This window comes from Hyla sarda, chromosome 3, assembly GCF_029499605.1.
Source record: "Hyla sarda isolate aHylSar1 chromosome 3, aHylSar1.hap1, whole genome shotgun sequence".
Lineage (NCBI taxonomy): Eukaryota > Metazoa > Chordata > Amphibia > Anura > Hylidae > Hyla > Hyla sarda.
The window spans coordinates 322,564,565-322,586,837 of record NC_079191.1 but is presented as its reverse complement, the minus strand read 5'-3'; positions in this window follow the sequence as shown (position 1 = coordinate 322,586,837).

Sequence of the window (22,273 nt, the reverse complement as noted above, 5' to 3'; positions counted from 1 at the left end):
GTGAGGTGATATAGGGAAGTGCACAGGTGTAAACACTAATTGGAACCACTGCGCCAATCAGCGGCGCAGTGGCCCTTTAAATCGCAAAGACCCGGCGCGCGCGCGCCCTAGGGAGCGGGGCCGCGCGCGCCGGGACAGAACTGACGGAGAGCGAGTCAGGTACGGGAGCCGGGGTGCGCATCGCGAGCGGGCGCTACCCGCATCGCGAATCGCATCCCGGCCAGAGGCGGTATCGCAGCGCCCCGGGTCCGTGGAACCGACCGGAGCGCTGCAGTGAGAGGAGTGTAGCGAGCGCTCCGGGGAGGAGCGGGGACCCGGAGCGCTCGGCGTAACAGTACCCCCCCCCTTGGGTCTCCCCCTCTTCTTGGAGCCTGAGAACCTGAGGACCAGACTTTTGTCCAGGATATTGTCCTCAGGTTCCCAGGACCTCTCTTCTGGACCACAACCCTCCCAATCCACTAAAAAGAAGGTTTTCCCTCTGACCTTTTTAGATGCTAAAATTTCTTTGACGGAGAAGATGTCCGAGGAGCCGGAGACAGGAGTGGGGGGAACGGATTTGGGAGAGAAACGGTTAATGATAAGTGGTTTAAGAAGAGAAACATGAAAGGCATTAGGAATACGAAGAGAAGGAGGAAGAAGAAGTTTGTAAGAGACAGGATTAATCTGGCGCAAAATCTTGAAAGGACCAAGATAGCGTGGTCCCAACTTATAGCTAGGGACACGGAAGCGGACATATTTGGCGGAGAGCCATACCTTGTCTCCAGGGGAAAAAATGGGAGGAGCTCTTCTTTTCTTATCCGCGAATCTCTTCATGCGTGAAGAAGCCTGTAAGAGAGAATTTTGGGTCTCTCTCCATATGATGGAAAGATCACGAGAAATTTCATCCACAGCGGGCAGACCAGAGGGCAAGGGGGTAGGGAGGGGGGGAAGAGGGTGACGGCCGTACACCACGAAAAACGGGGATTTGGAGGAAGATTCAGAGATTCTGAAATTATACGAGAATTCGGCCCAAGGTAGAAGATCTGCCCAGTCATCCTGGCGGGAGGAAACAAAATGTCGTAAATAGTCACCCAAGATCTGGTTAATTCTCTCTACTTGTCCATTGGATTGAGGATGGTATGCAGAAGAAAAATTTAATTTAATCTTGAGTTGTTTACAGAGAGCCCTCCAGAATTTAGACACAAATTGGACGCCTCTATCCGAGACGATCTGCGTAGGCAACCCGTGAAGACGAAAAATGTGTACAAAAAATTGTTTAGCCAACTGAGGCGCTGAAGGAAGACCAGGAAGAGGGATGAAATGTGCCATTTTGGAGAATCGATCAACGACCACCCAAATAACAGTGTTGCCATGGGATGGGGGTAAGTCAGTAATAAAATCCATACCAATCAGAGACCAAGGTTGTTCGGGAACAGGCAGAGGAAGAAGAAAACCAGCGGGCTTCTGGCGAGGAGTCTTATCCCGGGCACAGATAGTGCAGGCTCGCACAAAGTCCACCACATCAGTCTCTAGAGTCGGCCACCAATAGAAGCGAGAGATGAGTTGCACAGATTTCTTGATGCCCGCATGACCTGCGAGATGGGAGGAGTGACCCCATTTGAGGATTCCGAGGCGTTGGCGTGGAGAAACAAAGGTCTTTCCTGGAGGAGTTTGCCTGATGGAGGCTGGAGAAGTGGAAATCAGGCAGTCAGGAGGAATGATGTGTTGAGGAGAGAGTTCAATTTCAGAAGCATCTGAGGAACGAGAGAGAGCATCGGCCCTAATGTTCTTATCAGCAGGCCGAAAGTGAATTTCAAAATTAAATCGGGCAAAGAACAGAGACCACCTGGCCTGACGAGGATTCAGCCGTTGGGCAGACTCGAGGTATGAGAGGTTCTTGTGATCGGTGTAAATAATAACTGGAAATCTTGATCCCTCCAGCAGATGCCTCCATTCCTCAAGTGCTAATTTAATGGCTAGAAGCTCTCGATCCCCGATGGAGTAGTTCCTCTCCGCCGGAGAGAAGGTCCTAGAAAAAAAACCACAAGTAACAGCATGCCCGGAAGAGTTTTTTTGTAGAAGGACAGCTCCAGCTCCCACTGAGGAGGCATCAACCTCCAATAGGAAGGGTTTAGATGGGTCAGGTCTGGAGAGCACGGGAGCCGAAGAGAAGGCAGACTTGAGTCGTTTAAAGGCGTCTTCCGCTTGAGGAGGCCAAGACTTGGGATCGGCATTTTTTTTGGTTAAAGCCACAATAGGAGCCACAATGGTAGAAAAATGTGGAATAAATTGCCTGTAATAATTGGCGAACCCCAAAAAACGTTGGATGGCACGGAGTCCGGAGGGGCGTGGCCAATCTAAGACGGCAGAGAGTTTATCTGGATCCATTTGTAGTCCCTGGCCAGAGACCAAGTATCCTAGAAAAGGAAGAGATTGGCATTCAAACAGACATTTCTCAATTTTAGCATAGAGTTGATTGTCACGAAGTCTCTGAAGAACCATACGGACATGCTGGCGGTGTTCTTCTAGATTGGCCGAAAAAATTAGGATATCATCAAGATATACAACAACACAGGAGTATAACAGATCACGAAAAATTTCATTAACAAAGTCTTGGAAGACAGCAGGGGCGTTGCACAGGCCAAAGGGCATGACCAGATACTCAAAGTGTCCATCTCTGGTGTTAAATGCTGTTTTCCACTCATCCCCCTCTCTGATGCGGATGAGGTTATAGGCGCCTCTTAAGTCCAATTTAGTAAAGATGTGGGCACCTTGGAGGCGATCAAAGAGTTCAGAGATGAGGGGTAAGGGGTAGCGGTTCTTAACCGTGATTTTATTAAGTCCGCGGTAGTCAATGCAAGGACGTAGAGAGCCATCTTTTTTGGACACAAAGAAAAATCCGGCTCCGGCAGGAGAGGAGGATTTACGGATAAAGCCCTTTTTTAGATTCTCCTGGACGTATTCAGACATGGCAAGAGTCTCTGGGGCAGAGAGAGGATAAATTCTGCCCCGGGGTGGAGTAGTGCCCGGGAGGAGGTCGATAGGACAATCATAAGGCCTGTGAGGAGGTAGAGTCTCCGCTTGTTTTTTGCAGAAAACATCCGCGAAGTCCATATAGGCCTTAGGGAGACCGGTTACTGGAGGAAGCACAGAGTTACGGCAAGGGTTACTGGGAACCGGTTTTAGACAGTCCTTGGAACAAGAGGGCCCCCAACTCTTGATCTCCCCAGTGGACCAATCCAGGGTTGGGGAATGAAGTTGAAGCCAGGGAAGTCCAAGGAGAATTTCCGAGGTGCAATTGGGGAGGACCAAAAGTTCAATCCTCTCGTGATGAGATCCGATGCTCATTAGAAGGGGCTCCGTGCGGAAACGTATGGAACAGTCCAATCTTTCATTGTTTATACAATTGATGTAAAGGGGTCTGGTGAGACTGGTCACTGGGATGTTGAACCTGTTGACGAGAGAGGCCAAAATAAAATTTCCTGCAGATCCAGAGTCCAAGAAGGCCACAGAAGAGAAGGAGAAGGCAGAGGCAGACATCCGCACAGGCACAGTAAGACGTGGAGAAGCAGAGTGGACATCAAGGATTGTCTCACCTTTGTGCGGAGTCAGGGTACGTCTTTCCAGGCGGGGAGGGCGGATAGGACAATCCCTCAGGAAGTGTTCGGTACTAGCACAGTACAGGCAGAGGTTCTCCATGCGGCGTCGTGTCCTCTCTTGAGATGTCAGGCGAGACCGGTCGACCTGCATAGCCTCCACGGCGGGAGGCACAGGAACAGATTGCAGGGAACCAGAGGAGAGAGGAGCCGAGGAGAAGAAACGCCTCGTGCGAACAGAGTCCATATCTTGGCGGAGCTCCTGACGCCTTTCGGAAAAACGCATGTCAATGCGAGTGGCTAGGTGAATAAGTTCATGAAGATTAGCAGGCATTTCTCGTGCGGCCAGAACATCTTTAATGTTGCTGGATAGGCCTTTTTTAAAGGTCGCGCAGAGGGCCTCATTGTTCCAGGATAATTCAGAAGCAAGAGTACGGAATTGTACGGCATACTCGCCAACGGAAGAATTACCCTGGACCAGGTTCAACAGGGCAGTCTCAGCAGAAGAGGCTCGGGCAGGTTCCTCAAAGACACTTCGAATTTCCGAGAAGAAGGAGTGTACAGAGGCAGTGACGGGGTCATTGCGGTCCCAGAGCGGTGTGGCCCAAGCCAGGGCTTTTCCAGACAGCAGGCTGACTACGAAAGCCACCTTAGACCTTTCAGTGGGGAACTGGTCCGACATCATCTCCAAGTGTAATGAACATTGGGAAAGGAAGCCACGGCAAAGCTTAGAGTCCCCATCAAATTTATCCGGCAAGGATAGTCGTAGTCCAGAAGCGGCCACTCGCTGCGGAGGAGGTACAGGAGCTGGCGGAGGAGATGGTTGCTGGAGCTGTGGTAGTAACTGTTGTAGCATAACAGTCAGTTGAGACAGCTGTTGGCCTTGTTGCGCAATCTGTTGTGACTGCTGGGCGACCACCGTGGTGAGGTCAGCGACAACTGGCAGAGGAACTTCAGCGGGATCCATGGCCGGATCTACTGTCACGATGCCGGCTGGCAGGTAGTGGATCCTCTGTGCCAGAGAGGGATTGGCGTGGACCGTGCTAGAGGATCGGTTCTAAGTCACTACTGGTTTTCACCAGAGCCCGCCGCAAAGCGGGATGGTCTTGCTGCGGCGGTAGTGACCAGGTCGTATCCCCTAGCAACGGCTCTACCTCTCTGGCTGCTGAAGATAGGCGCGGTACAAGGGAGTAGACAGAAGCAAGGTCGGACGTAGCAGAAGGTCGGGGCAGGCAGCAAGGATCGTAGTCAGGGGCAACGGCAGGAGGTCTGGAACACAGGCTAGGAACACACAAGGAAACGCTTTCACTGGCACTAAGGCAACAAGATCCGGCGAGGGAGTGAAGGGGAAGTGAGGTGATATAGGGAAGTGCACAGGTGTAAACACTAATTGGAACCACTGCGCCAATCAGCGGCGCAGTGGCCCTTTAAATCGCAAAGACCCGGCGCGCGCGCGCCCTAGGGAGCGGGGCCGCGCGCGCCGGGACAGAACTGACGGAGAGCGAGTCAGGTACGGGAGCCGGGGTGCGCATCGCGAGCGGGCGCTACCCGCATCGCGAATCGCATCCCGGCCAGAGGCGGTATCGCAGCGCCCCGGGTCCGTGGAACCGACCGGAGCGCTGCAGTGAGAGGAGTGTAGCGAGCGCTCCGGGGAGGAGCGGGGACCCGGAGCGCTCGGCGTAACATTTGGTCACTTTTTATGCAATTAAAAAATGAATAAAAAGTGATCAAAAAGTCCGATCAAAACAAAAATCATACCGATAAAATCTTCAGATCACGGCGCAAAAAATGAGTCCTCATACCACCCTGTACGTGGAAAAATAAAAAAGTTATAGGGGTCAGAAGATGACATTTTTAAACGTATAAATTTTCCTGCATGTAGTTATGATTTTTTCCAGAAATGTGACAAAATCAAACCGATATAAGTAGGGTATCATTTTAACCGTATGGACCTACAGAATAAAGATAAGGTGTAATTTTTACCGAAATATGCACTGCGTAGAAACGGAAGCCCCCAAAAGTTACAAAATGGCGTTTTTTCTTCGATTTTGTCGCACAATGATTTTTTTTTCTGTTTCGCCGTGCATTTTTGGGTAAAATGACTAATGTCACTGCAAAGTAGAATTGTGACGCAAAAAATAAGCCATAATATGGATTTTTAGGTGGAAAATTGAAAGGGTTATTATTTTTAAAAGGTAAGGAGGAAAAAACGAAAGTGCAAAAACGGAAAAACCCTGAGTCCTTAAGGGGTTAAAGTAGATGATCGGATCGCCCGCAGCACTGCCGCGGGGATCCAATCATCCTGCATGGCGGCCGACGGTCCCCTCACCTGCCTTCGTCTGTCTAAAAGGGTCTTCTTCTCTGGTCTGAGATTGAGCAGACCAGAGCAGAAGATCACCGATAACACTGATCAGTGGTATGTCCTATGCATTGCACTGAACTGTATTCGCAATCAAATGATTGCGAAAAAAATAAGTAAAAAAATTTAAAATTAGAAAAATCCCATCACAATCAAAATGTAAATCATCTGTTTTTCCGATTTTACCCCCAAAAAAGCGTGAAAAAAATAATCAATAAACATATTTTATGTCTCCGGGTGCGTAAAAGTCTGAACAATCAAAATATTGTTAATTATCCCGTAAGGTGAACAGCATAAACTTGTCCACAATTGCTGCTTTTTTGTCACATTTTATAAAAATAATAATAATATGCGCAAAAATTAGAATGTTATAGGGGGTCAAAATAGGGCAATTTCAAACATACACATTTTGTTAAAATAGTTTGACATTTATTTTTGAGCGGTACAATTATAGAAAAGCATATAACATAGGTATCATTTTAGTCGTATTGACCCACAGAATAAAGAAAACTGTCACGATGCCGGCTGGCAGGAGGTGGATCCTCTGTGCCAGAGAGGGATTGGCGTGGACCGTGCTAGTGGACCGGTTCTAAGTCACTACTGGTTTTCACCAGAGCCCGCCGCAAAGCGGGATGGTCTTGCTGCGGCGGTAGTGACCAGGTCGTATCCACTAGCAACGGCTCAACCTCTCTGACTGCTGAAGATAGGCGCGGTACAAGGGAGTAGACAGAAGCAAGGTCGGACGTAGCAGAAGGTCGGGGCAGGCAGCAAGGATCGTAGTCAGGGGCAACGGCAGGAGGTCTGGAACACAGGCTAGGAACACACAAGGAAACGCTTTCACTGGCACAATGGCAACAAGATCCGGCGAGGGAGTGCAGGGGAAGTGAGGTATACATAGGGAGTGCACAGGTGAACACACTGATTAGAACCACTTGCGCCAATCAGCGGCGCAGTGGCCCTTTAAATCGCAGAGACCCGGCGCGCGCGCGCCCTAGGGAGCGGGGCCGCGCGCGCCGGGACAGGACCGACGGAGAGCGAGTCAGGTACGGGAGCCGGTATCGCAGCGCACCGGGTCAGTGGATCTGACCGGAGCGCTGCAGTAGCGAGAGTGTAGCGAGCGCTCCGGGGAGGAGCGGGGACCCGGAGCGCTCGGCGTAACAGTACCCCCCCCCTTGGGTCTCCCCCTCTTCTTAGAGCCTGAGAACCTGAGGAGCAGACTTTTGTCTAGGATATTGTCCTCAGGTTCCCAGGATCTCTCTTTAGGACCACAACCCTCCCAATCGACCAAAAAAAAAGTTTTCCCTCTGACCTTCTTGGAGGCCAGTATCTCCTTTACGGAGAAGATGTCCGAGGAGCCGAAAACAGGAGTGGGAGAAACAAGTTTGGGAGAGAAACGGTTGATGATGAGTGGTTTAAGAAGAGAAACGTGAAAGGCATTAGGAATACGAAGAGAAGGAGGAAGAAGAAGTTTGTAAGAGACAGGATTAATCTGGCACAAAATTTTGAAAGGACCAAGATAGCGTGGTCCCAATTTGTAGCTAGGGACACGGAAGCGGACATATTTAGCGGAGAGCCATACCTTGTCTCCAGGAGAAAAAATGGGGGGAGCTCTTCTTTTCTTATCAGCAAACTTCTTCATGCGTGATGAAGCCTGTAAGAGAGAATTTTGGGTCTCTTTCCATATGGTGGAAAGATCACGAGATATTTCATCCACAGCGGGCAAACCAGAGGGCAAGGGAGTAGGGAGGGGGGGAAGAGGGTGACGGCCGTACACCACGAAAAATGGGGATTTGGAGGAAGATTCAGAGACTCTGAAGTTATACGAGAATTCGGCCCATGGTAGAAGATCTGCCCAGTCATCCTGGCGGGAGGAAACAAAATGCCGTAAATAATCACCCAGGACCTGGTTAATTCTGTCTACTTGCCCATTGGATTGAGGATGATAGGCAGAAGAAAAGTTTAATTTAATCTTGAGTTGTTTACAGAGAGCCCTCCAGAATTTTGACACGAATTGGACGCCTCTGTCCGAGACGATCTGTGTGGGCAACCCGTGAAGACGAAAAATGTGTACAAAAAATTGTTTTGCCAACTGAGGCGCTGAAGGGAGACCAGGAAGAGGGATGAAATGTGCCATCTTGGAGAATCGATCAACGACCACCCAAACAACAGTGTTGCCACGGGATGGGGGTAAGTCTGTAATAAAGTCCATACCAATCAGAGACCAAGGCTGTTCGGGGACAGGCAGAGGATGGAGAAGACCAGCGGGCTTCTGGCGAGGAGTCTTATCCCGGGCACAGACAGTGCAGGCTCGCACAAAATCCACAACATCCGTCTCCAGAGTCGGCCACCAATAGAAACGAGAGATGAGTTGCACGGATTTCTTGATGCCCGCATGACCTGCGAGATGGGAGGAGTGACCCCATTTGAGGATTCCGAGGCGTTGGCGTGGAGAGACGAAGGTCTTCCCTGGAGGAGTTTGCCTGATGGAGGCTGGAGAAGTGGAGATCAGGCAGTCAGGAGGAATGATGTGTTGCGGAGAGAGCTCTACTTCCGAGGCATCCGAGGAACGAGAGAGAGCATCGGCCCTAATGTTCTTATCGGCAGGCCGAAAGTGAATTTCAAAATTAAATCGGGCAAAGAACAGAGACCACCTGGCCTGGCGAGGATTCAGCCGTTGGGCAGACTGGAGATAGGAGAGGTTCTTGTGATCGGTGTAAATAATAACTGGAAATCTTGATCCCTCCAGCAGATGCCTCCATTCCTCAAGTGCTAATTTAATGGCTAGTAGCTCTCGATCCCCGATGGAGTAGTTCCTCTCCGCCGGAGAGAAGGTCCTAGAAAAAAAACCACAAGTAACAGCATGCCCGGAAGAATTTTTTTGTAGAAGGACCGCTCCAGCTCCTACTGAGGAGGCATCAACCTCCAATAGGAAGGGTTTAGATGGGTCAGGTCTGGAGAGCACGGGAGCCGAAGAAAAGGCAGACTTGAGCTGTTTAAAGGCGTCTTCCGCTTGGGGAGACCATGACTTAGGATTGGCATTCTTTTTGGTTAAAGCCACGATAGGAGCCACAATGGTAGAAAAATGTGGAATAAATTGTCTGTAATAATTGGCGAACCCCAAAAAACGTTGGATAGCACGGAGTCCGGAGGGGCGTGGCCAATCTAAGACGGCAGAGAGTTTGTCTGGATCCATTTGTAGTCCCTGGCCAGAGACCAAGTATCCTAGGAAAGGAAGAGATTGACATTCAAACAGACATTTCTCCATTTTGGCATAAAGTTGATTGTCACGAAGTCTCTGAAGAACCATGCGGACATGCTGGCGGTGTTCTTCAAGGTTGGCAGAAAAAATCAGGATATCGTCCAGATACACAACAACACAGGAATATAAGAGATCACGAAAAATTTCATTAACAAAGTCTTGGAAGACGGCAGGGGCGTTGCACAGGCCAAAGGGCATGACCAGATACTCAAAGTGTCCATCTCTAGTGTTAAATGCCGTTTTCCATTCATCCCCCTCTCTGATGCGGATGAGATTATAAGCACCTCTTAAGTCCAGTTTGGTAAAGATGTGGGCACCTTGGAGGCGATCAAAGAGTTCAGAGATGAGAGGTAGGGGGTAGCGGTTCCTTACCGTGATTTTATTAAGACCGCGGTAGTCAATGCAAGGACGTAGGGAGCCATCTTTTTTGGACACAAAGAAAAATCCGGCTCCGGCAGGAGAGGAGGATTTGCGGATAAAGCCCTTTTTTAAATTTTCCTGGATGTACTCAGACATAGCAAGAGTCTCTGGGGCAGAGAGAGGATAAATTCTGCCCCGGGGTGGAGTAGTGCCCGGGAGGAGGTCAATAGGACAGTCATAAGGCCTGTGAGGAGGTAGAGTCTCAGCTTGTTTTTTGCAAAAAACATCCGCAAAGTCCATATAGGCCTTAGGGAGACCGGTTACAGGGGGAACCACAGGGTCACGGCAAGGAGAACTGGGAACCGGTTTAAGGCAGTCCTTGAAACAAGAGGAACCCCAACTCTTGATCTCCCCAGTGGACCAATCCAGGGTTGGGGAATGGTGTTGAAGCCAGGGTAGTCCGAGGAGAATTTCGGAAGTGCAATTGGGGAGGACCAAAAACTCAATTTTCTCGTGATGAGGTCCGATGCACATTAGGAGGGGCTCCGTGCGGAAACGTATGGTACAGTCCAATCTTTCATTGTTAACACAATTGATGTAGAGGGGTCTGGCGAGACTGGTCACCGGGATGTTGAACCTGTTGATGAGAGAGGCCAAAATAAAATTTCCTGCAGATCCGGAATCCAAGAAGGCCATAGTAGAGAAGGAGAAGGTAGAGGCAGATATCCGCACAGGCACAGTAAGACGTGGAGAAGCAGAGTTGACATCAAGGACTGTCTCACCTTTGTGCGGAGTCAGCGTACGTCTTTCCAGGCGGGGAGGACGGATAGGACAATCCTTCAGGAAGTGTTTGGTACCGGCACAGTACAGGCAGAGATTCTCCATGCGGCGTCATGTCCTCTCTTGAGGTGTCAGGCGAGACCGGTCGACCTGCATAGCCTCCACGGCGGGAGGCACAGGAACGGATTGCAGGGGACCAGAGGAGAGAGGAGCCGGGGAGAAAAAACGCCTCGTGCGAACAAAGTCCATATCCTGGCGGAGCTCCTGACGCCTTTCGGAAAAACGCATGTCAATGCGAGTGGCTAGATGAATGAGTTCATGTAGGTTAGCAGGGATTTCTCGTGCGGCCAGAACATCTTTAATGTTGCTGGATAGGCCTTTTTTAAAGGTCGCGCAGAGGGCCTCATTATTCCAGGATAGTTCAGAAGCAAGAGTACGGAATTGTACGGCGTACTCGCCAACGGAAGAATTACCCTGGACCAGGTTCAACAGGGCAGTCTCAGCAGAAGAGGCTCGGGCAGGTTCCTCAAAGACACTTCGAATTTCCGAGAAGAAGGAGTGTACAGAGGCAGTGACGGGGTCATTGCGGTCCCAGAGCGGTGTGGCCCATGACAGAGCTTTTCCAGACAGAAGGCTGACTACGAAAGCCACCTTAGACCTTTCAGTAGGAAACTGGTCCGACATCATCTCCAAGTGCAGGGAACATTGAGAAAGAAAGCCATGGCAAAATTTAGAGTCCCCATCAAATTTATCCGGCAAGGATAGTCGTAGGCCTGAAGCGGCCACTCGCTGCGGAGGAGGTGCAGGAGCTGGCGGAGGAGATGATTGCTGAAGCTGTGGTAGTAGCTGCTGTAGCATCACGGTCAGTTGAGACAGCTGGTGGCCTTGTTGCGCTATCTGTTGTGACTGCTGGGCGACCACCGTGGTGAGGTCGGCGACAACTGGCAGAGGGACTTCAGCGGGATCCATGGCCGGATCTACTGTCACGATGCCGGCTGGCAGGAGGTGGATCCTCTGTGCCAGAGAGGGATTGGCGTGGACCGTGCTAGTGGACCGGTTCTAAGTCACTACTGGTTTTCACCAGAGCCCGCCGCAAAGCGGGATGGTCTTGCTGCGGCGGTAGTGACCAGGTCGTATCCACTAGCAACGGCTCAACCTCTCTGACTGCTGAAGATAGGCGCGGTACAAGGGAGTAGACAGAAGCAAGGTCGGACGTAGCAGAAGGTCGGGGCAGGCAGCAAGGATCGTAGTCAGGGGCAACGGCAGGAGGTCTGGAACACAGGCTAGGAACACACAAGGAAACGCTTTCACTGGCACAATGGCAACAAGATCCGGCGAGGGAGTGCAGGGGAAGTGAGGTATACATAGGGAGTGCACAGGTGAACACACTGATTAGAACCACTTGCGCCAATCAGCGGCGCAGTGGCCCTTTAAATCGCAGAGACCCGGCGCGTGCGCGCCCTAGGGAGCGGGGCCGCGCGCGCCGGGACAGGACCGACGGAGAGCGAGTCAGGTACGGGAGCCGGTATCGCAGCGCACCGGGTCAGTGGATCTGACCGGAGCGCTGCAGTAGCGAGAGTGTAGCGAGCGCTCCGGGGAGGAGCGGGGACCCGGAGCGCTCGGCGTAACAAAAACATGTCATTTTTTCCGGAAAGTGTACAGCGTGAAAACAAAACCTTCCAAAATTTGCTAAATTGCGATTTTCAATAAAATTTTCCCACATAAATAATATTTTTTGGGTTGCGCCGTACATTTTATGGTAAAATAAGTGATGTCATTACAAAGTACAATTGGTGACGCAAAAAACAATATGGGTCTGTGGATGGAAATATAAGAGAGTTATGATTTTTAGAAGACGAGGAGGAAAAAATGAAAAATGCTAAAATGGGCCTTACTACTGGGGTGACACACTGTAACAAACCTCCTCCTCATGCAATCACCTTACTACTGGGGTGACACACTGTAACAAACCTCCTCCTCATGCAATCACCTTACTACTGGGGGGGGACACTGTAACAAACCTCCTCCTCATGCAATCATCTTACTACTGGGGTGACACACTGTAACAAACCTCCTCCTCATGTAATCACCTTACTACTGGGGTGACACACTGTAACAAACCTCCTCCTCATGTAATCTCCTTGCTACTGGGGTGACACACTGTAACAAATCCCCTCCTTATGTAATCTCCTTGCTATATGGGTGACACACTGTAACAAACATCCTCCTCATGTAATCTCCTTACTACTGGGGTGACACACTGTAACAAACCTCCTCCTCCTCATGTAATTACCTTACTGGAGTGACACACTGTAATAAACCTCCTCCATATGTAATCTCCTTAATACTACTGTGGTGACACACTGTAACAAACCTCCTCCTCATGTAATTACCTTACTACTGTGGTGACACACTGTAACAAATTTCCTTCCATGTAATTACCTTACCTGAGTGACATATGACATGTCTCCTCCAGCTCAGCCCCGCCTCCTCCACAGCATCACATAGGTCCTTCAACCACGATCTCTCTTCTCCTCCACACCTAAGCTCCGCCCCCAACATGTGATGTGACATCATTCACAGGTCCTACATCTCCAGCATCTAGCAGTCTGGGCCAGGGGAGGAGACGGAGGGAGGGTAAGAATAATTCAGAGGTCAGTCCTGCAGGACTGGTGTAACAGGGACGGCGTTCCTCCTCTGGAAAGAGCAAAGGAACACCATTCTTGGGTGTTCCTGCAGGACTCAGGCCCTGGTTGTAACTCAACATACAATGCTACGGACAGTCCAGATCTGCGATCATTTTACTGTACTGGTAAATCACCTGTATTGCTGAAGCATATACACTGACTGGCTGTCTGGTAGCGCCCCCTACAGTACAGGGAGGTACTAGATGTTCTGTACTACTCTTTACCTGTGCCAGGGATAGCTGCTCCAGGTGGGGGTGGCTCAATTTTTAATTTTTTGGGACATTGTGTGTACTGTACAGGACCCTGAAGGAGTTCATGTCTTCTACATAGACAGTGAATTACAGCTCCCAGCAGATCTTTCTTACTTTTATATGTAAGGATTTGCTTTATCTGTATTAGTTATCTACTTATTTTTCTTTAATCCTCACTTTTTCCAGTTTTTGGATGACATTTTGGGGCTTCAGAACCAATTACCAGGTTTCCATAGCGTTATGGTCTCAACATACAATGGTTTCAACATACAATGGTCATCCTGGAACCAATTAATATTGTAACTTGAGGGACCACTGTATATATCTTTTTTTCTTTATAAACAAATTCTCTAAACCACATCCCCGGATTAGATAACCCCTCTCAATTTATTTTTATTTTTATAACAAGTAAAGGATGGAAAAGCTTAGCCAGGTCAGGAAGGGAGGGGGAAAAACAACGGGAGAGGGGATACATACAGGAGGGGAGGGTCCAAACCCACATGTAAGCAGGGAAGGAATCACCTCTGCCGGACCACAGTATTCTGCACTCACAGGGAGGGGGGACATGGAAGGAACAAGGGAACATTAACAGGAACAAAAGCTCCTGTACAGTCCGTGGGGACTCCCAAAATTGCTGCCTGCTCCTCCTTGTAGTGGCACTAAAGCAGTGATTTGTGCCTGCAGTGTAAGGTTTAAAGGGTTACTCCCTTAAAAACATCTTATCCCCTATCCAAAGGATAGGGAATAATATGACAGGTCGCGGGGGTCCTCTGCGATCTCCGGGCCGGCAGTGGCGGCGTCTGAAACACAAAAGCTTGTAGCTTCCGCAATTTGTGATGTCACAACACACCCCCTCCATTCATGTCTATGGGAAGGGGTGTGATGGCTGCTCCGCGATGTCTGAGTACACTGGGAGTACGCACGGCGACTCTAAGGCCCGTGTGGCTGCTCGGAGAGGCGCATTGCTGCTGCGAGCAGGACATGGGGGTAACAGCTGGAGTCACAATATAGGGTGGAGTGATTGGCGGATCCACAGCATAAAAATATGCTGCGTATCCGTTCCATGTGACCCTACCCTTATGCAGCTGAGTGTGAATGGGCTCCCTAACTGTACCTGCAAGGGAGAGTCTGCCAACAGCATGGACAGAAAGAACACCGCTTCAGACCACTGTGACGCTATGGCTTAACCCCTTAAGGAGCACTAAAATTAAAGGACCAATAAAATTAGGCCTATACGCTCCTTAAAGGGGTACTCGGCCCCTAGCATCTTTTGAATAGGGGGATAAGATGCTAGGGGCGGAGTACCCCTTTAAAGCCCAAATCTGTTTTTTTAAATTGGGAGATGTTTGACTTTCCAATCATGGTAATTCTGACATAGTTTTCTTTTTTGTCACAAGTTGTTCTTCATGTACATAGTAAATAAGCCAATATAATTTGCAGGTTTTTTTTACAATGCAAAAACATCATAACATTTTCAAAAAAAATTCCTCAAGCAGAATTCTGACGAGGAAGTCTGTTCCGCTTGAAGAAAGAACATGTTCTTTCTTTCAGGCGGAATCAGCGTCTTACTCCCATAGAGATCAATGTAAAAAAAAATGTTTCAGTCAGAATCATTTCCATGCGGAATTGGCGCGGAATTTCCGCATGAAAAAAAAGAGGATAATATATATATATATATTTATTTATATTATACTCTTCTCCTCCTCCTCCGCTTGAAATTTTCATTTCCGCGTGTGGAATTCCGCTTGAATTCCGCGCAAAATCTGTGAGTTCTTGTGGAAAAGTAACAATATTTTGAGGCAGAAAATTTCTGCTTGATTTCCGCCCCAATTCCTCAGTGTGAACATACCCTTAGAAGCCTAACAATTTTACTGGAAATTTAGAAAATTTGAAAAGTATATCTATTTTTTATGTGCTATGCAAGGTTTGCAGAAACTTAGAACATAGGAACCCCTCCTAAATGACCCCATTTAAAAACTAGACCCCTTAGGGTATTCACTAGGGGTACAGTGAGTATTTTAAAACCATATTTTTTTGGCAGGCATTTTTACAAAGTCAGTGTTAAAAATTTGAAATCTGCTTTTTTTTATTTTTTTTATTTTTTTATTTTTTTTACAAATGCTTTATTTGTGGGACATATTATTGTAAATTGCTTTTGATATTGAAAGAAATGCACCCTGTGTTTTATTGAAATGCTTGTCCCATGTTTGGAAATACCCCCGCTTAGGCCATATTTGATTCCCTGGCCGTGTAGCGGGACCCAGAAGTAGAGGAGCGACATTTGGCTTTCAGGGCATCATTTTAGGCCAAATGGATTATTGGCTGCACTTCATGCCTGCAAAGGCTTTTAGTTCCCAGAACCATACAGAACCCCCACAAATGACCCCATTTTGGAAGCTACACCCCCTAAAGTATTCACCTAGACCAAAAGTGAGTATGTGGAGTCCTTTTTGTGTGGCTGGAATGGTTACAAAGTCAGTAGAAAAAATGAAAAAAAATTTTTTCACAAATGCATAATTTGCAGGACATATTTTTTGTACATTTCGTCTGAAAAGGAAGAAATTCACCTCATATTTTATAATGCTGTTCGTTCAGTGTTTGGCAATAATACCGCTTAGAACATATTTGGTTGCTTTACTACATGGTGGGACCAAGAATGAATGGAACCCCATTTGGATTTCAGGACATCATTATAAAAATTATAGGTCCCACTCCATACCTGCAAAGGATTGAAACTGATAGATCCATACCGCACCCCACAAGTGACCCCTTTTTAAAAACGAAACCCCTAAAGTATTCACTTGGGTTAGTAGTGTATTCTTTGAGGCCTTTTTGTCTTGATGGTATTAGCATAAGTCTAATTTGATTACTTTGCTTGTCCCATGTTAGGGAGTAACCCCGCTTTGGCCATATTTGGTTGTATGGCCACATGGTGGGACCCAAAAGGAGAGGAGCGCCATTTGGCTTTCAGGATATCATTATACAAATTATATTCGAAACTACACCCCCTAAAATATCTCCATAGGACAGTAGTGAGTACGTTGAGCCTTTATTGTGTGGCTGGAATTATTACAAAGTAAGTGGAAGAAATTAGAAATTTGCTTTTTTTTTTTCCACAAATGCTTTATTCGTGGGACATCATTTTGGTACATTGCTCCTGAAATGGAGGAAATATGCCCGATATTTTACTACGCTGTTTGTCCAGGGCTGGGCAGTAACCCCACTTAATGCCATATGTTTGCATGACTGCCTGGTAGGACCCAGAAGGAGAGGAGCTCCCCCTTTGGCTTCCAGGACATCGTTATATGAATTAAAGACCCCACTCCATGCCTGCAAAGGATCGTAGCTGGCAGAATGACACCGCACCTCTACAAGTGACCCCATGTGGACTGCAAGATTTTTGTCTCAGAAAGAAATATGTATTAGCTGGACCAGGGAGCGCTCTGATTGTTGGTCCTTGGTCGGCTAGCAGTGATGCACAGCTGTCTGTGACAGTTGAAGTTCCTCATAGACATATTCATCATGTTGTGAGAATAAGCAGTACCCATGAGATCCATGGAAATGTATACTCGTCCTGTTGCGGGAACGTGCATCCTGCCTGGATATATACACGTCCATGGTACTTAAGGGGTTAATTTACTATGGGTATGTTTACACTACGGAATGTCCGCAAACATTCCATATATAGCAAGCTAGGAACCACCAGACATGCCCCATCATCAGTGATGGCAATGCATATCCCAGTGGATTCTGCCAAATATTTTTATTTCATATTCCTTGGTGGAAAAAATGGGAGGCAACTGCATCAGAATTTCTGAGTGAAACTTCACCGCTTGCACATTCTATATTGTGCGCGTGCTGTAAGAGCGTTAGTTTTTTTTTTTTTTTCATGTGGAATGTAGTTTCAGACTTGCATTATTTCACTCTACTAACTATGGGGATGCACAGGTCAGGAAAGATAGAGAATGTCTGACCATCTTTTTCTTGGTGAGAAATTGAGCCACATAGTTACATGATATGGGGTGAATTTGTTCGTAAATAGGTCAAGTAGCACTGAAAACTTGAGGCTACACACCCTTTTTTTTTTAACCACATATGTTTATATTCATTTTTGTTTTCATCATTTTATTTAAAAAATGGGAAAAGGGGGGGTGATTCAAACTTTTTTTAGGGAAGGGGTTAAATCACATTTATTAACCTTTTTTGTTACACAGTTTTATAGTCCCCATAGGAGACTATTGCCTGCAATCTTCAGATTGCAAACACTGATCAATGCTGCTCCATAGAAGAGCATTGATCAGTGTTATCGGCATTCCATTGCTCCATCCTGCAATAGCTGGTTAAAGCATAGGAGCGCCGATCAGATGGCAGGGAAGGAGGTAAGAGGCTTCCCTCTGTTCATACAGCTGATTGGGACATTGCGGTTTCCCCGCGATGGTCCCTATCAGCTCCAGGGGATCGTTTTCGTCACTTTTAGACGCTGTGATCAACTTTGATTGCGCCGTATAAAGACATAATGCCAGACATTGGCCTGAATGGTGATATCTGGCATTAGCCACAGGTCCTGGCTGCTGACAGCAGCTGGGAACGTGCGGGTATGATGCGAGCTCAGCTCCTGAGCTCACTTCATAACCCTGCCATGCTGCAGCACCATTTACAAATGGCTTTCTGCGGCAAGAGGTTAAAGACATTTTTCCTCCTCACAAGGCTCCTCACAAGGCTCCTCACAAGGCTCTGGAAATTTTGCCAGGAGCTTCCGAATGCAGCAATGGCCATCCACATAGATGGCAATATCTGCAGAGTGAATTCCATCTGAGGAATTAAAAAGTAAATTCTTTTGGAGGCGGAACGTTCATTGTTAAAATTTCAGAGTGTGCACTGTGCAGCAGAATCCCATTGCCAGCAGTAGGATTCTGCTGCACCAAAATATCGCTTAGGAAGTTCCATAGTGTGAACCTTGCCCAGTTATGGCGAACCTGTGGCATGTCGAGCCCCCTCTGTGGGCACGCGGTCATAGCTCCCCAGGCAGGACAAACTGGGACATCCTTGTGTCCCGATTACCTTTCTGCGGCCCCGAGTTAGCTTTAAAAATCCAGGGGCCACCGGTAGGTAGCGCACCCAGGGACGTCACTGACGTCAAGGATGTGCGCCCATAGGCACAGAGGAGCGGAGCATCGAGGAGGAGGACGCGTGCTGGCCGGCATGGTAAGTTACCAGCTACACTTCAGCTTCGGTGCTCCGACCACCGCTCCTGCGGTTCCGGGACTTACTGCTATGGCCTATAGGCCATAGCAGTAGGTTGTGACCCCTGACCAGAGAAGCGGTGGACGGAGCACTGTGAGGCAGTACACAGACATACAGCCTCCAGCCATACACTTTATATGACTGAAGGCTGTGTGTCTGTGGGGGAACTATACTGCACCTAATGTGGGGGAACTGCAACCTAATGTGGAGGAACTACAACCTAATGTGGGGGAACTATACTGCCTACCTAATGTGGGGGAACTGCAACCTAATGTGGGGAAACTACAACTTAAAGCGCAACTGTCATGGAAATTATACCCCCCAGACTAATAACATGATAGTATAGATGATGATACGTGTAATGCAGCTGTACTTTTGGCTGCTGTTTGTCACTCTTTATCAGTCAGAAAATAGTTTTATCGTGCGGTCAGCAACAGTCAGGTAGGTGTGGCTGGGGATCGTAATGCCCCACCTCTGCCACGCCTATCCCCTGTAAGTGAGCGCTGGACCACTGTGTGATTGACACACAGGTCCCCACCCTCCGATGTCCGTGATGTGCGGTCCGGCATGACTCCACTGAGCCTATACATATAATGTGCACCTTTATGTTATATGAAATACAGTGCCCGTACTCCTCTTCTTTCTTCTCATGGTGCCGGAGACGCGCTGCTTCTGCTTTCACTATAGGCAGTGAGCTCGCTCCCTGCCTCTAGCACTGCGCAGGCACACTGAGCTGGCGGCAGACAACGGGAGCGAGCTCTCTGCCTATAGTGAAAGCAGAAGCAGCGCGACTCCGGCACCATGAGAAGAAAGAAGAGGAGTACGGGCACTGTATGAAAATATAACATAAAGGTGCACATTATATGTATAGGCTCAGTGGAGTCACGCCGGCCCGCACATCATGGACATCGGGGGGTGGGGACCTGTGTGTCAATCACACAGTGGTCTAGCGCTCACTTACAAGGGATAGGCGTGGCGGAGGTGGGGCATTACGATCCCCAGCCACGCATATCCGACTGTTGCTGACCGCACGATAAAACTATTTTCCTGCTGATAAAGAGTGATAAACAGCAGCCAAAAGTACAGCTGCATTACACGTATCATCATCTATACTATCTTGTTATTAGTAGGGGGGGTATAATTTCCATGACAGTTGCGCTTTAATGTGGAGGAAATACAATCTAATGTGGGGGAACTGCAACCTAATGTGGGGGAACTACAACCTAATGTTGGGGACCTATACTGCCTACCTAATGTGGGGGAACTACAAACTAATATGGGTGAACTATACTACCAACCTAATGTGGGGGAACTACAACCTAATGTGGGGGAACATACTGCCTACCTAAGTTGTTTTTTCTAAACTTAAACCTCAGTATTCTGATTTAATTGCTGTGCTGGCAAAGTGAAAAAGTTTGTGTGCATTACGGTTTGGGCACTCGGGCTCAAAAAGGTTTGCCATCACTGACCTAGCCTAATGCTTTAAATGGACAATATCAGATTGAAAAACATTTTGTATGTTGTACATCTTAGCAAAACATTAACCTTTCTAATATATTTCATAAGAAAATGTTATTTCCTTTTTATAGAAATCATGGCTTATATAATCATGGCTTTGTTCAAGCTAAAGCACCGGCATGAACAAATTCCAGTAAGTGAGGGTGGGCTAGCACTACTATGTGCTCTTTATTCTGTAAGTGTATACCCCTATACCACTTTTTTGGGGGTTAATTTTTTGCGCTGTGATCTGTAGTTTTTATGGATACTATTTTTGAGAACTTTTGATCACTTTTTATTATATCTTCTCTGCTATTTGAAGTGACAAAAAAATCAGAAATTCTGGACTTTATTATTTTACATTTACAACATTGACTGCACGGCTTCAGTAACGTTTATATTTTAATCAGACATTTTCAAACGCAGCAATATCACATGTTTATTTACAAAATAGTAAAAGGGGCTTATTCAGCTTTATTAACATGTCCTGAATGGGTTAAAGAGGTATTCCCATCTCAGGTGTTTTGGGATATACAAAGAAAAAAAGAGAAGTTACAGGCGATCCCTAGTGCAATAGGTTACATATAGTAGGTGAAACAATAAATGAGATTAATTTTGCTCACCTGGTAGTGTTGAACGGAGAATCCAACATCTATTAGCAGACACACACTATAGCCCTTATTTACTAAGAGTGTTGTGTAGGTTTCTTTGTGGGTTTTAATTCCCTACAATTTATTTTTCACGGTATTTACTAAGCTTTCCCTACATTTTCCATTTTCCCTACACTTTGCTTTTTTTACACATGCTCTGATCTGTCTGGTTTTCCTTAGCTGAAATCCACCACATTTTCTGTGGAAACTTTAGTAAATATGTTGGGATTTTGTGAAAATGTCAGGAACACACCCCTTTTCTGTGACCACGCACCCTTTTTCTGACAGCCACGCCCCTTTTGGAGAGTTAGTTGTGTTTTTTTCAATTCAGGCACATTTCCAGGCTCAAATTCAGGCGCAGACAGAATTTCATGCTCAAATTCTGGCGCAGACAGAATTTTAGGCGCACTATGCCCAAAACTGGCGCACAACCTGACAAAACATGTCGGGTTTGCAATAGTAAATGAGGGCCTATGAGGGAGATTTATCAAAACCTGTGCAGAGAAAAAGTTGACCACTTACCCATAGCAACCAAATTGCTTATTTCATGTTCCAGAGGCTTCAAAAAATGAAACAACTAATCTTATTGGTAGCTATGGGCAACTGGTATTTATTTATTTTTTTTGACACAGGTTTGATAAACCTCCCTGTGACAGTTCCTAGAGTCAACTTACTGCTTCGCTATTGTTGCCTGGGCTCCCAGAGGACTATGGCTATGGAAGAGTGACTAAGCAGAACTTGGACTAGCTTCAGGGGTGGGCATGAGTAAGAATGGACTTTAATGGACTTTAGGACATCACTATTTCAACAGTTTGTGCCCCTCAGTTAATGCTGCCCAGTGATATAAAGCTCCTTGTTGAAAATCTTATTAAAATATCTTTATTTGGGGGACATGGCGAGGCACCCACGAGGACTCATGCCCTGCTTAATACGCCTCAGCTGCCAATCACTTTATAGGGAAATCACACCGGAAGACTCCCAAGAGACCCCCTGCTGCTGCACACCCATCCCCTGCCTCTGGCACCCGAGGTATTAGGCAGTTTCTCTGCCCAACTCCGGCCTCCAGCCCCGCACTCTGGCCTGGCCGCGCGAGTCCCACTTACAGCTTGCGGCCCCGGCCAGAACCTCCTGCATTTCCCCAGGTGCCTGCTGACTTGGACCGGCCGCATTCCCGCTCCCGCCCGGACTACGCCGCACCTGGTGTACCTGCTCTGCCGACTCTGGTTCTCCAGGGTCATGCAGCAGGGGAGACGAGTGACCAGCCTGTGAGCTCATCGGAGGTGCCTGCGGTCATCTCCTCCATGCAGCTTCCTGCAAACAGCCAGGTACCTTCTTCTGCTGCGCTGTTGTGCTCCCCTCCTCCTCTCCCACTGACTCCTGCAAGTGCCCTCTGCCCTTCCAGCCTCTCTCCCTGCCGACTGTGCTCTCCTCACATTGAGCCCCTGGATGCCACACAGACCTCCTGGGCATCTGTTGTAGGGGGGGGGGGGGGGTCCCCACCTCACTCTGACACCCTCTGTCTCTCCCTGAGACCTCCACTTCAAAGTCCTCCCGGTGTGTCTGGATCCCCAGTGGGTCCCTGCTGACTGGTCATCCCCTCCACCTCAGGTC